Here is a 14,474-nt window from a genome sequence, read left to right on the forward strand (position 1 = left end):
TTAATTTTGTCCTCAATTAAAAAAGAGATTTTTAGCATTTATAAATAAATGTGAAGGAAAAGCGGCTCAAGAGACGACTGTTTTGATTGGCTGTTCAGAAAATTTGTACGTCGAAGTTCAAACATGTACGTCGAATGACAAATTGTACTTTGACGTACAAATATATACTTCAAATTGTATTTCATATTTGTACGTTGAAGTACAATTTGTGTACTTCGACGTACGCGTACACATTGTACGTCGACGTACAATTCTCTTTTTACCTAGTAGGTCTTGTAGATTGACCCAAATGGAACGCCATAGAGAGATCGACCGGGAAAGACAGTGCGAAAACACCCCCGGACCGAAAGCAGTATTTCGGTTCGAGGGTGGGGAGGTGGCGAGGGGTCACTCCTGAATGTGGCTTCCTGTGAACAATCAAACGCTTTGTTCTCAGGGAACGGTCCAAAGCCCGTGTAAACACAGATGGGGGAGAACACAATTTCGATGAGAAGGATTATAAACATACTAAGAAAACATTCCCAATCCATGTTTGAATTTAGCATTTGTTATGCGTTATTTTGCCATTTACAGGCGACTTTTCAACCAAGAAGAACTACATCGCAGTTTGCGCACTAGGGAAAAGGCCTGGTAAATGCCCCAAATATCGGCCACAGCGAAGTTCCTTTCCCTGTTCTTCTTAACTTTGATTTAAATTTTTATTGGAATATTATTTTTTTTTACATATTTTATATAAATTCTTAAATATTTGACAAAATCCTATAATCTCGCCATAAAATTCTTTTTTATTGTTTCAAAATTATTTAGCAGTTTTATAGTAACTGTTATGTTCTGTTGACTCGAGTTGATAGTTTTTCTCCAACTGATGAGTCCCGGAAACACGATTTATGAACTGTCCGTCTGTCAGTCTGTCTGTCCGTCCAAAACTTTAACATTGGTCATAATTTTTGCAATATTGAAGATAGCAACTTGATATTTGGCATGTATGTCTATCTCATGGACCTGCACATTTTGAGTGGTGAAAGGTCAAGGTCATTTTTCTAGGTCAAAGGTCAAATATATGGCTTCAAAGCGGCGCAGAAGGCGGCATTGTGTTTCTGGTCAAAATTCTAAGCTATTTCAGCATAATTTAAATCCAAGCCAGTTTAGTGTGTAAGATCCCAAGCTATTTCAGTATTAATAAAACCCAAGCCATTTTTGCGGTCAAGACTCCAAGCTTTTTCAGCATAATTAAATTCTAAGCCATTTTTATGGTCAAGACCTCAAGTTGTTTCAGGCTTATTAAAGTCCAAGCCAGTTTGGTGGTCAAAATCCTGAGCTATTAAAGCATTTTTAAATCCAAGTCAGATTGGTGGTCAATACCCCAAACTATTTCAGCACAATTAAAATCCAAGCCACTTTGGTGGTCAAGATCCCAATCTATTTTAACATTATTAAACCCAAGCTATTTTGGATGTCAAGTTATTTCCAAATAATTAAAATCCATGCAAGATTGGCGGTCAAGACCCTAAGCTATTTCACCATAATTAAAATCCAAGCCAGACTGGCGACCAAGACCTAAGCTATTCCAGCATAATTTAAATCCAAGCCAGTTTGGTGGTCAAGATCCCAAGCTATTTCAGTATTATTAAAACCCAAGCCATTTCGGCGGTTAATACCCCAGGCTTTTTCAGCATAATTAAAATCTAACCCATTTTTGTGGTCAATACCCCAAGGTATTTCAGGCTTATTAAAATCCAAGCCAGTTTGATGGTCGAGATCCTGAGCTATTTTAGCATAATTAAATCCAAGCCAGTTTGGCGGCCAAGAGTTGAAGACCCCAAGCTATTACAGCATAATTAAAATCAAAGCCAGTTCAGTGGTCAAGATCCAGAGCTATTTCAGCAAATTAAAACCTGCTCAAAAATCAAAATCCCAAGCTATTTTAGCATTATTAAAACTCAAGCCATTTTGAAGTCAAAACCCCCAGCAACTCTGGCATAATTAAAATCCAAGCCATATTGGCAGTCAAGACCCCGACCTATAACAGCATAATTAAAAATCCCTGCCAGATTGGCGGCCAAGACCGCAAGCTATTTCGGCATAATTTAAATCCAAACCAGTTTGGTGGTCAAGACCAAAAGCTATTTCAGAATTATTAAAATCCATGCCAGATTGGCGGCCTAGACCCCAAGCTTTTTCAGGATAATTTAAATCCAAGCCAGTTTGGTGGTCAAGACCCCAAGCTGTTTCAGTATTATTAAAATCCAAGCAGTCAAGACCCCGACCTATTACAGCATAATAAAAATCCCTGCCAGATTGGCGGCCAAGACCGCAAGCTATTTCGGCATAATTTAAATCCAAACCAGTTTGGTGGTCAAGACCAAAAGCTATTTCATAATAATTAAAATCCAAGCAAGATTGGCGGCCTAGACCCCAAGCTTTTTCAGGATAATTTAAATCCAAGACAGTTTGGTGGTTAAGACCCCAAGCTGTTTCAGTATTATTAAAATCCAAGCCATTTTGGCGGTTAAGACCCAGGGCTATTTCAGCATTTTCAAAATACGTGCCAGTTTGGTGATCAAGATACCAAGCTAATTTTTTTCGTACCCAAATAATTTTTTGCATAATTTTTACGTGCCCAAAATTTTCGTACCCACATTTTGTTTTCGTACTCATATTTTTATTTTTTTTCCCAAATTTGTTTTTTCGCACCTAATTTTTTTTTGACATAATTTTTTCGTACCAAATATTTTTGTACCCACATTTTTTTCGTAACCTAAATGTTCGTACCTACATTTTTCTTATCCAAAATTTTCGCACCCACATTTTTTTAGTCCCTCTCTCGGTTAATGTGCTGGGCCCCTCTGGGACATTGTCGCACAATTGTGAACTATGTACACGTGTGAAGGGAAGAACAATGGTAAAAAGCCGGATAAAAACATTTTGCTCCAGAGTTATACGCACAGCTCCCCCATCCTAGTCTTGAAGACATCTATGGATGGGGAAATGACCACCTGTTCTGGGAGACCATTCCAGAGGCGTATTCCAGTTGGGAAGAAGGAAAACTGGTAGGCATTTACGGTGGTAAATGGCACTATGAAGCGGTTTGCATGGCCTCTGATGTGCACTCCTGCTGGTATGAGTACACTTCTGGAATCGATGTCCACCAGGTTGTTTACGATCCTGTACATCATGACCACTTTTGCCGTTTGGCGTCTGGATACAAGCGTTGGCCAACCGAGCTTGCTCATCATTGCAGTGACACTGCTGGTGTATCGGTAGTTGCCTGTGCAGAAGCGGGCATTTCTTCGTTGGACAGACTCCAATTTGTTGATGTTGGATCGGGTTTTGGGATCCCAAACAGATGCCGCATACTCAAGCTGGGGTCTTACAAGAGATGTGTATGCCTTTGCCTTGATGTCTGTAGGGCAGGTTGCCAGATTTCTACGAAGGAAGGCTGATGTTGAGTTTGCCTTTTTAGCGGTGATGTCTATATGGCTGTTCCACGTGAGTTTACTGTCTATGGTCACACCAAGGTATTTGGCTTTATCTGTCTGTTTAAGTGTTTGGAATTGGATGTTGTATGAGCCAGGTGTGATGTTCCGCTTGTTGGTAATACGTATCATTTCGCACTTGTCCGGATTAAAATCCATTAACCACTCCCGCTCCCATACTTGTAACTGGTCGAGGTCATCTTGAAGTGCTTTGGTGTCATCTGCCGATCTTATGGTCCTGTATAGTAGACAGTCATCGGCGAAGAGGCGTACAGTTGATGAGACTCTACCTGTGAGGTCATTTATGTAGACCAAGAACAGGAGAAGCTCGAGGACGGTACCCTGACGGACTTCTGATGTAACAGGGGCTGGTGCAGATACCTTTCCGTCAAGTACAACTTGCTGCTGTCTATCCGATAGGAAGCTGTTAATCCACCCCAGAGTCTTGCCGCGCACACCATAGTGGTGCAACTTTGTTGAAAGACGTCGGTGGGGCACCTTGTCGAAAGCTTTAGAAAAATCAAGTAGTATCCCGTCAATCTGTTGCTTGTTACTCAACCCTGCTGCGAGATCCTGTACTGTATTGATGAGTTGTGACTCGCATGATCTCCTCTTCCGGAATCCGTGCTGTGCATCGGAGAGAAGCTTGTTTTCATCCAAGAACTTCATCAAGTGGCTGTGAACAATGTGTTCCATGGTCTTACAGCAGATAGAGGTAAGTGACACAGGACGATAGTTGGAAGCTTGGGTCTTGTCTCCTTTCTTGAAAAGTGGAGTGACATTGGCATGTTTCCAATCAGTAGGGACTTGGCACTGATAATGAGACGCTTGAAAGATGAGGGTTAGTTCTGGGGCAATGACCGATGACATCTCCTTCAGGAATCTGGATGATATCTGGTCTGTTCCTGATGCTTTGTGTGGGTTCAGGGCTTCAAGTAGCTTCCTTACACCATTGACATGGATCATCAGTGGGGGGGGCCTCCACTGGGATATCCAGTCCGAGGTCTGGAAGGTTCTCGCAGTCTTCCTTTGTGAACACCGAGGAGAACTGGTCGTTCAGGATTTCTGCTTTGGCACTAGCATCAGAATAGGTGGACCCATCTTTTTTCAGGGGAGCAACGCCTGAACTGAACACTGAGGAGAACTGGTCGTTCAGGATTTCTGCTTTGGCACTAGCATCAGAATAGGTGGACCCATCTTTTTTCAGGGGAGCAACGCCTGAACTGTCGCTTTTCATGCTTTTTACATATGAGTATAGCTTCTTGTTTTTGCCTCCAGGTTCACTTATCATGTCTCTAACATACTCATTTCTGGCATTTCTACAGGCTTTCTGGTTTTCTTTCTAGATCTGTCTGTAAATATTCCATTCTGTCTGATCTTTAGATTTTCTGGCTCTACGATATGCCCGTTTCTTTCTTCGAGCTAGTTTTCTAATATTTCTATTGCACCATGGTTGGTTGAATCTTGAAGATGTTAGCTTAGATGGTACATGCGATTCGATGACTTTGTTACATTGTTGTTTGAAGTCTGCCCATAGTGTGTTGATTGGTGAAGCGGTGCTGTGGTTTCCAACAAAGGTTTTGCTAAAGCTGTCAAGGTCTTCTTTCATGGCAGGTGTATTCGCCTTCTTCCATAAAAAGATGCGTCGTTGAACTGATTTTTGACGTTTCGGGATCACATTTGTGTCTATGAGGACCGTATCATGGTCACTTAGGCCAGGCATGGGTAGGCATCTGTCGACAAGAGTTGGGCGGTTTGTGCAGAAAATGTCAAGTGTATTTTCGTTTCTTGTTAGGAAAGTCACTAGTTGTTCACTGGCGGTATCATTAATTGTGTTAATAAATGTCTCATTGATCTGGATGGAGTACTGATGACCAATTATGGTGTCTGTGGTCCAGTCTACGTCTGGGAGGTTGGCGTCTCCTCCGATCCAGATGATATTATTGCGATATTGAAAGTGGAGGTTCCTCATCTCTTGGCAAAGGTTTGATATGTAGTCAAGATTATTGTCAGTAGGCCTATACAGGCAACCTATAATGATGGGTTTCTTTGTACTAGATGTGTTAAATGGGGCTGCAATAAATTCTGAAGTAGTACTGTTTAGGATCTCTGTGCCTTCCAGGTCGTGTTTGGCAATTATAGCAACTCCACCATAGGTGCTGTTCGTTCTATCTCTGCGGGAAACAAACACGTAGTTGTCCGGCAGGATCTCTCTTTCAAAAATACTTGAATTTAGCCATGTTTCGCTTGCGAGGATTATGTCTGGGCCATCCTGTTCAAGTAGTGCCCAAAATGTTTCACGTTTGGCCATTATGCTTTAAAAGTTAATGACAAGAATTTGCAGCTTCTACTTAGGTGTTGGTTGTCTATGGCGACTTATAGTAGGCGATGATGTGAAAAGTGGCGAGCCTAAATTGGTACTACTGTGCGAAGAAAAGGAGGAGGATGTAGGTGTTGAGCAGTTGGACGCTTCATAATCCATAAATAGGCTGGAGTTAAATTTTGGCATGCCGCATTGACAGCAATGCCAGGTGTCGTCGTTTCCCTCAAGGGCATTGTTACTCCTGATGACATTTGTAGACAATCCTTGTGGTACCAGGTAGTACAATCACTGCACTGGATGGACTTGACGGTTCGAGACCATGTGCAAGCCCTGCCGCATTCACCACAGGGGTACTTAAGCTTCTTAAAAGATGTAGGTCCGGGGTTTTGGTGACAATCTGATGCATTTAAAATCAACAGTGAAAACAGTTACAGAAAGTGACCAGACATGCACTTCTTTGGTGTCATCTTTAGGGCATGTTTGTTGAACGTAGAACGACTGCCGTGGAAAATACAAGGGTAAAACACAATATGTGATGGTGATTCAGGTCTGCATGGGATTACTATATCATACCAATTGCAACTGGTGGACAGGAGGATGATCAAAATTGACGACAGAAAAAGTACATTCATAATTGTAGTCTAGAATTCGAATGGTGCGCCGATTCGGACAGTAAACATTACGATTTCCGGTGGTGACGTCACCACTCTTTGTTGGGTGGAGAAAAGTAGATAAATCGTCAAGATGGAATCAGAATTTATCGGGAGTGGTCTCGTTGCAGTGAGTAACAAAAACTACATCTAATAAACCAAAAAGATGGAATAGGAGAGGCCAGGAACTCCTGGAACAAAATATTTCCTCAGCGATCAATTGCCAGAACTTCTTCCCTTCACGCATGCGCAATCCAAGTCTTCACTCATTCCATCCCGAAAAACCCTTAAGGTGTCGCAACTCAAGTAAAATTAAACAGACAAAAACATGCTGGTGGGTTGTAGCCGTAAACATTTGCAGTTTTTACAACTAATTGAAATTGTGATTATAACGGATTTCGAGGGCGTAGAGTGCAGCTGTCAACTTGTGGTACTTGGAATACTAAACTATTGACAGTTACTAATGTTCAGAGGTAATTAAAAACATAACTTAAATTATAAGTGAAGAATTTCGCTGATTACGGAAATGTTTCAAACAGTCATAATGCCTGTTTTATCTTGTGTTATTTAATTTAACTATCAACATGATCAAAGTATATTTCAATAAACAAAAAGTTTTAACTTAAGAATAATAATTCTCTAGAATAATTTAATCTGACAGCGCAAAAACATAAAAAAGAGACAAGTATAGATGTTTCTGGAATTAATTAAACAATTAATTTATAAACGTAGAAAAGTAAGGTGTTTGTTCACTTATATGACAGACATTCACAATATTTACTGTCAGACCACAAAGATTTCCTGGCAAGACAACTACTGATTAGTAGATGACCAAAATCTAGGCCAGTATTTAAAATTATAGCAGTTTCATTGGCCTTGTAAAAGGACTGACAGACTTTCTAATAGTTCTAATCCTTGAAAAGGGTATTTAATGCTGCTATATCTAGCCTGTTTTCCTGTCTATTCGTCCACCTAAGAGGTTGAACGCACGCATGCTCCTTACATGTTGATATGGATGAATGAAACTATTACACAAAGTTCAAGCAATATCTTATCTATAAGTTTAAACAACAAAAACATGTCGATAACTTCGGTAACACAACTTATTTACTTACAAAAAGGTTGCTGTCGACAAATCAGAATCATCCAAACGTTTCCTATGTATTCGTTCACATCATTCAATGACGTCACGCGCGCACAATTTGAGGCCTCGGAAGGGGAAACACAGATCGGTGAATTGCACTATGACTGAGACATAAAAGATGAGCCCTTTCGCCACGAGAATATATTACATATGCCGTCCGAAATTATATTTCCTGTCATTAATCATAAAATAAACACAAATTACAACTGTAGAAATAAGATACACATCTAAACAACAATAAACTTTGAAATATTAACAACAAAAAAAAGATAACAAAGTTTGTCTTTCGAAGTTTAAATTATGCAGTGCATGCACCGAAAAGCATCTCCCCTCCTCAAGACTCTTTTCTTGTCACAGAAAGCAAGGTGAACCCAATGTCTGCACTCATCACACTGTGCCCAGTTGACTATTTTAATAAACGAATTTTTGTCAGCTTTGCGTGGATAAAAAAGTCCACATACGCAGCAAACCTCGCTTTCCCCTTCTGAATCAATTGTCGCTGTCATTTATGTGCATGTCATTTATGTGAATGAAATTTAACCCACTTGTAGAGGGCTGTGGACTTTTTGTGAGCTGCGGAAAGGCTGGGGTCACGTCATCCTTTTGGGAGGAATACAAGTCTATTTCTTCAATGTACTGCTCGCTCGTGTTTTCCTTACCACCAGGGTTTGGTTTAGAAAGTTTTTGTTTCTTATTCATGCAGTTACATTTATTCTTATTTGTTTGCACAGTTGTTTTATTTTTTTCTGCTTCTGACTTTTTTGTAGATAAGCATCGATTGCCTCTTTTCCTGAACAAAGTGCATTTATCTTTTGAAGCGGTGTCTCGTCTCTAAATGATTCACACGGGTATAATTGGTTCTGTGAAATAGCTGTCTTGTTAAGTGGGTATATGCCTGTTTTCTTAAAGGCAGACACAATGTTCCACGGACTCATAGCCTTAAGATACGCTTGACAGGCGATTGCAGCTATATTGTTTTTAGTTACGATTTTACCCATGTTGGTTTTCATGTAAGCAACACATTCGCTGTAATAAAACCGCTTGAATGGCCCGAACACTGCAACATCAAGAGGTTGTAAAACATGTGTAGTGTGAGCCGGCAATGCAAATATGTGTATGTTGTTGGAAAGCGCCCATTGGATCAACTCGGATGATGTATGAGTTCAGGGGTTTTTTTTTACTAAGAAAGTGACGCCGATAATCGGCGTCTTCCCCTACCAGAATTTTTCCCCTAAAACTACCATTTCCCCTCCAAAAATATAATTTTTCACCAAAATATAATATTTTACCCTCAAAGAAATGTTTTTTTCTTTCTTTTGGGAAGTCGACACTTATCCTATTTGTACCATGTACAACGATCTCGCTCTCTCTCTCCCGACGAACACTCAAATCTGGGAATCCCAGTGATTCTATATATAGCTCTTAAATTACGTCATGGAAACCGGGCAACTAATCGTATTAATCATGTGACTATTTTACTGGATTCCGGTCTTGCGCGAGAAGGGTGATTCGTCAATTAATTACCGGAAACCAGTCGAGTTTTCATCCGGGTTATGTGAAAGCCAAGATGGGTATAAACGTTAAAACAAAAAAAGTCTCACAATTGGCGTTCATACACGAACAAAATAAAACGTTCGGACTCGGAAAACATTAATTGCGTTGACGCCTTTTTTAATAATGAATCATCAAAAACCGTTGAAACCCAGCAGGATTCGGAGGTACATGTAATCAACATCGATTAATACTGTCGGATTATTGTGAAAGTGAAAGTAGACAATCTGCAGCTGCCGCACCTTTCCCTTCCAATACTGTAGCAGATCTAGATCGTCAACCCATTCATCATGAAATTGAAATCACAATATTGAAATCGTTCCCCGGCCCCAGTTGAAAACATTTCCCATTATTAGATCTAACCCTGCAACTTTATTTAGGACTTTGACTTTAATACCATACTTGTTCATGTGTTTAAGAACAAAAAAGTCAGAGACATGCCTCTTTTTCTAAAAAAAAAACCTGAAGTTTTTAGGCGAGTTATAGACATTGAAATGATCAGTTTTTATTTTTTCCCCAAATATGTCTCTTTCGCGGTCGATTTTCCCCTTTTACCCAGCGTCCAGCGTCTTCCCTTTTTTCTAAAAAAAAACCCTGGAGTTGTATGTCCATCAAGTATAAGTAGGATGGGTTGGTTCTCGTGGTCCCGTTTAACATGTTTTAGAAAATGGATTTTTAGGTTATCCTGAAAAACTGTGGTCGTTGACCACCCGGAATCGGACATAGCATAACCGGCCCCAGCAGATGCACCCTTCATGAAGTCTTCGTTGAATCTTTTACCTGTTAAATTATAACATATTATTTAGATTTAAGTCCGAAACATATCGTTAGTATTGATAAAAAAAGACGTAATATCATTTGGTCACTATCAATTTATCGTTTTAAATGAGATACATATTGAGTTTCTCTTTCTTTTACAGTGTTTTTTTACTTATAAAGTCATGTTCGTAATTAAAAATTGTCTGACGTAAAGTTGTATAAACTATGGTAAATGGCATAGATATTCGATATTCGTTTTTATACCTCACCTTTAAAAACAAAGTAGGGAGGTATGTTGCTTCCAGCTGCGTCGGCACATGCAATAAGGTCGTCGTTGCTGATCGTGGGGACGTTACTGAATGTGGTTTTTCATTGGAAGGGGCAATAATATCCCAATCTTGCACATTGTTCCGCATGTTCTACCAGCCCCAGTTCCTCTTCTGTCTCAAGTACGGTTTCCCTCGCAAAATCGTCAGGATCAACTTTGCCAGAGACTCTGTCCCTCAATGTCTGGTAGGGGACACCATATTCCCACGCCGCCTTGCGCAGAGACGATCTATGTTTCTTTACATCATAGTAAGCCTTTAGAATTTTATCTTTTGTATAGTTTCAATACTTGCCATGATATCTGGATGGAGTGGGCTTTTGAACGAAAGAAATTATTAGGAATTATCGGGCTCAACAATTGTAGAATTTGCAAAAAGATAAACGCCAGAACGTTAATTGAAAATTAATTGACTACAGACATCGCAGTAACCCCATTGCGGGCCTCAATTTTTTAGCTAAAGCGTCTGTGTGACTTGATAAAATTAGGTCATTTGATCCGGGCAATCCAAACAGCCTTGCAGACGGAAAGACAAATGTAAACACGTAGAAAAAATGTGAATTACAGTACAGGCAACGTGTACTTTGACAAACGCCACTCGTCGCGGTGTTCATTTTACGGTGTTCGCTTACCAAACGACCCCCGCGATGGGTGTTCAGATCAAATATTCGCGGGGGCCGTTTTCAATAAGGTGGACACCGCGAATCACCGCGGACCCATTATATCTACCGCGGTGTTCATCGTGTTCGCAAAAAAAAAATAATTAAATATAAACGTAAATTATTGATCCCTTTCATTTAAAGCGGGTATATACGTTGTTGTCAAATATTTATGAATTTATATAAAATGTGTAATAAACTTATTATATATATATTTAAATATAAATTAAAATAAAAGTTAAGAAGAACGTGTCGAAAAATGCGAAATAAGCCAGATATTTAATTCTGAAATTTAAAACGGCTGTGCAGCCGAATTCGCTAGCATGTAAACCATACATGTACGATGTGAATCTAAACTTAGTTTAACGGTTTATTTGAATTCCTGCAACGATATCTATTCATACGACACACGAACACTAACTCCGATCCTAATGCAAAGACGAATGCTTCGGTTATTGTAGGAAAATATGTACGTCACAATCGACTCGGGGCGCTAATTTGTCTTTGCTGCATTTTATGAAATTCGGCTTTAATGTGTAATTTTTCTTGCCTATTTTGTGTTATTGTAACATATTTTATCAATGTATTACAATTAAACACATATAAAAAATCGTATATACCCGCTTTAAGCGATAATGAATACAAGTAAATATAGTCTATTTTTATGTACATGCTGGTCGAAGGATATTTTAAGTATTTAACGTAATATTATGCGCATCTAACAATATATGCAATGTTTATAGGTGTCTATCGCAACCGTCGGTTATTTTTTGGTGTTGTCACTTTACATAAACTTATATCTATGAATGCATCATCAACATTCTAAAACGATATCCCGGAAAAATAAAAAAATCATTTGAATATCAATTGTACTTTCGTTATGATTAGGGGTACGATGTAAACCTAAATTTCATTTTAGTGCAGATTCATTCATACGACACAAAGACACAAATTTGTTTTACGGATCATTTCGGCTTAGAGGACTGAACTGTCATGAAAAATATCGAATATTATATTTTTTTATTAACCACTGGAAGCAAGACGAGTTGTAGATAATTTAAAGTGATGGGCATTTTGTTACTGTTGAATTGAGCTGAAAAGAAACGGGTGAAAACAATAAGTTATAATGAATGTGGTATCTGAAATTATCTACAACTCATCTTGTTACCGGTTGTTTATAAAAAATTTATATTATTTTCGATATGTTACATGACTCACCCATCCCTCTAACCTGAAATGATCCGTAAAACCAAATTGTGTCATTGTGTGGTATGAAAGAATCTGCATGAAAACTACATTTAGACTCGCATCGTACATCGATTCATTTCTGTCGTAAGTTGTCAAAACGAAAGTACGGTTGATATTCAAATGGATTATTTTTCTTTTCGGGATATTGTTTAATTATGTTGATGCTGCATTAACAAATACAAGTGTATATCGAGCGAAAACACAAAAAACAAACAACGGTTACGATACACACCTACATTGTATATTGCAAATACTGTTAGTTGCCCATAATATCACTTTAAGAACGCATACATTTGCACATACATGTAGTTTATTATGTTCATTTGTACATTGTACATGTAAATTTAAAACTCTTGAATGACCATCGCAGACAGGTATTACATGTATCAATGGCCGCGCGGCATTGCGGTGATCACGGGTGTTCCAGTTAATGATAGCGTGCAATCGCGGCGATTTTGGGTGTTCGCCGAACACCGCGGTCAGTAGCGTGTCCGCCCCCCGCGATATGTCACCCATCGGGAAAATTGAACACCGCAGACACGCGTTTTTGTCAAAGTACACGTTGCCTGTACTGTATATGCATATTTCATTAAAAGGATGTCTGTTTTGGGCGAAAGGTTAGTTTATATTTTGAAAAATAGTTAAATTGAATAGATTTCTTACGTTTTTAGTTTGCATTTTTCACATATCTGGGTAGCAAAATATCTCCTGTCAAAACTTGTATAGAAACCGGGCATGCGCGACTGTTCAGATTGCGGCAAATTTCGCGTGAAGATTGTTCACGAATAGATAGGGCTGAACGAATAGATAGGAAAGAAGGCTATATATGATTCCCCACAGAACGATTTTCCACAGATAATACAATTTATTGTGATGCTTTTATAAACAATAATTGCTGCAAATTGTCATAAATTTTATTGGCACCTATTTCAAAAATGTGGTATGTCCTATTGACAAAACTATGGAGGGACCTTTGTACCCGTATAATTACAAAATGTATATTCCCTTATAATGATTGTCAACTTTAAAGTTATGTAATTACAAAATTAAACCCGTGTAATCTTAATAATACATTTTCAATACTAAAAATAATTTAGAATATTTACATTATTTTGATAAAATACCTAAAGCAGTCTTGGCATTATTTTTTTAGGCACTAGCCCGGTGGGGCTACCAGCTTGGAAATTTCACCAGCCCAAATTAATTTTAACTAGCCCGAATTAAAGTTATATTCTGTTACATTTGTAACTATGTTTGTATTGAAGAAACATAGAACAATGAAGATTAAACAAATAAACACTTGATTCTGTTTTTATTCACAGTAAATGTCTGACAAAAAATTAACACAAGGTCTCCAGACATCTCCATTCCATCATGATCATTGTCTGAGTAACCGACATCCAGGTCTGACATGTCAGGTTTGCTCTTAAAGGCGGCCTGAAAAAAATAATGTTATAACATGATACAAATGTTCCACACAAATATCTGAATAAAGTAAATGCACTGTCAAACTAGCAATAAGCAATAATACCTGTGCATTAGAAGAAGAACAAAAATGCAACTTTTCTGCCCCAACTTCTGAGTCTTTTTAATCTATAACGGCATTTGTAGCAGTAGTACCATCGCCTAAGCCTCATCTGGTTTGTCTCGGATGGTACCAGCATCTAAAATGCAGTATGTTACACATTTGAATATACTGTCAGGATTTGTTCCACAACATACAAACTTTATCTGTTAAAACTATACTTGTAAGTTAATGCAGGATATCTAATTGCATGTTGTTTTTTATGTCCCCGGATCGAATGATCGAGGGTATATTGTTTTTGGCCTTTCTGTCATTCTGTCCCAAAACTTTAACCTTGTTCATAAATTTTGAATTATGGAAGATAGCAACTTGATATTTGGCATGCATGTGTATCTCATGGAGCTGCACATTTTGAGTGGTGAAAGGTTAAGGTCATACTTCAAGGTCAAAGGTAAAATAATTATTATATGGCTTCAAAGCGGCGCATTAGGGGGCATTGCAGTGTTTCTGACAAACACATATCTTGTTTACATGATTTATGAAATGCACTTACCAGCCAGTCAGAAATGTAGACACAGAACATGCAGAATCAAATTCCTCCTTACTTCGTCTTGCAGACATCAAAACGAAGCCAAGACCGAATATTTTTCCATGACAGTTGGAATTTTCACTTTGTTGACTGTTCATATTATTTCTTGCTACCTTCATTCACATTTTACGGTTGATGTTTGTGCGTTGCACCTTCAAAAATAACGCAGAAAAAAACATTAACATAAATTAATCGCCGTGAGTTCTCCAAACAGTAATAATAATA

At 38.6% G+C, this 14,474-nt stretch overlaps 1 protein-coding gene across 1 annotated transcript in view; it reads left to right on the top strand.

Annotated features, from left to right (window-relative positions):
- The first annotated feature begins 6,840 nt into the window (after nucleotides 1-6,840).
- Nucleotides 6,841-14,474, top strand: part of LOC127837734 (ecotropic viral integration site 5 ortholog-like) — a 310,389-nt gene continuing 302,755 nt past the window's right edge. The window contains exon 1 of the transcript XR_008029455.1: nucleotides 6,841-6,922. The gene's annotated coding sequence lies outside the window, so the exon portion shown is untranslated. The remainder of the gene's footprint in view (nucleotides 6,923-14,474) is intronic.

This window comes from Dreissena polymorpha, chromosome 7, assembly GCF_020536995.1.
Source record: "Dreissena polymorpha isolate Duluth1 chromosome 7, UMN_Dpol_1.0, whole genome shotgun sequence".
Lineage (NCBI taxonomy): Eukaryota > Metazoa > Mollusca > Bivalvia > Myida > Dreissenidae > Dreissena > Dreissena polymorpha.